Source organism: Pungitius pungitius, chromosome 6 (genome assembly GCF_949316345.1).
Source record: "Pungitius pungitius chromosome 6, fPunPun2.1, whole genome shotgun sequence".
NCBI lineage: Eukaryota > Metazoa > Chordata > Actinopteri > Perciformes > Gasterosteidae > Pungitius > Pungitius pungitius.
In genome coordinates this window covers 13,653,372-13,654,702 of record NC_084905.1, presented here as the reverse complement: position 1 = coordinate 13,654,702, position 1,331 = coordinate 13,653,372, and positions in this window count along the sequence as shown.

Here is a 1,331-nt window from a genome sequence, read left to right as displayed (position 1 = left end):
TCTGTGTCTGTTTGTGCCCATCGGGACGGAACCCCCCTGTACACGGAGATCAGTGGAAAACTGTATGATCACAAATCAAAAAACTTCGTGGGAGGGAGGGGGTTGAACACTTGCTGGCCTAAATAGAAAATGTAGCTGTATCAAGATATAGCTTTCTGGTTCTATTTTCAATATTTAATTCAATACACTGTACAGCCAATTCTTTTAAGTCTTGGAATTACAAACGTTTACTTTTCCAATTTTCAGAAATTGAATTGGATTTTCTAATTTGTGCATTTTAATTGTGTCCACTGTACAGGGATGTTTAACTAAGTTTTTCCAATTTTGTTTAGATTTACTCATGCAAATGAAACGTACTGCTTTAGGTCACTGCTTGTGGTGGCGGGGTCTGGTTAGCTCAGCTGCAGCGGACTAAATGGATAACGAGCGCAGCTGATTGATGTCCTGACTGATTGTCTCCCATATGAACAGCGAGCAGGATGTGGAGAGGCCATCGATCGGCAGGAGAGCGCAGCTGCTGACAAAATATAAATTAACAAGCGTTTGCACTGAACCCCTTCAAAGGTTTCTGAGTCTGTGTCCATGACCCCGGCCTGTAGCTCAATCCTTGCTATGCTGCTTTGTCTTTAGATTTTTTTCTTTAACAACACTAATTGTGGAATTACACACACACACACACACACACACACACACACACACATAAATATACATTTTCATTCTATTGAAGTGCATACGTGGTTTCATACTGGACTCTGGTTCCTTCTTTGATCCCCTGCTGCCTCATAGCTTGTAAATGTCAAACTTGCATTCTTCTTCTCAGTTTTCATTAGCTGTAAAATAGCTCATTTAGAAAGATCTTTCTGAAGTTTATTGTTCTTCCCCATTGCCATTTTCTTCACTCTCCATTTATCTCAGAAAACTAGTTAATACTATTGTTAGTGAGGGGTGATGGAAGAAATGATTGACTTACAGCACTGCATTTTTCCTGATGACTGAAGGTGGTTAAGCATTGTTTTATATTTCTTGAGCGCGAGTCTGGAAGCAGTTTTTTCTTTGTGAGCCTTTGCTGTTTTCCTTTTTGGGGGATGTAGTTACTTCTTAGAAGCTGACTGATGAATAAACTATAGACAAGGAGGAAATACTTAAAATATTCATTATCTTTTGTTACGGGAAGTGGGATGAAATCCCTGTGGAACACCACAAAATGTGAGACTTCAATGCTGTTCTTGTGCATTTGTATATAGAAGCCAAGTATAGTAAGTGTAATGAAATAATAAAGACGATCAAATATCCACAGGAAGTCAGTGAAAGAAATGCAATCAGTTTTCCAT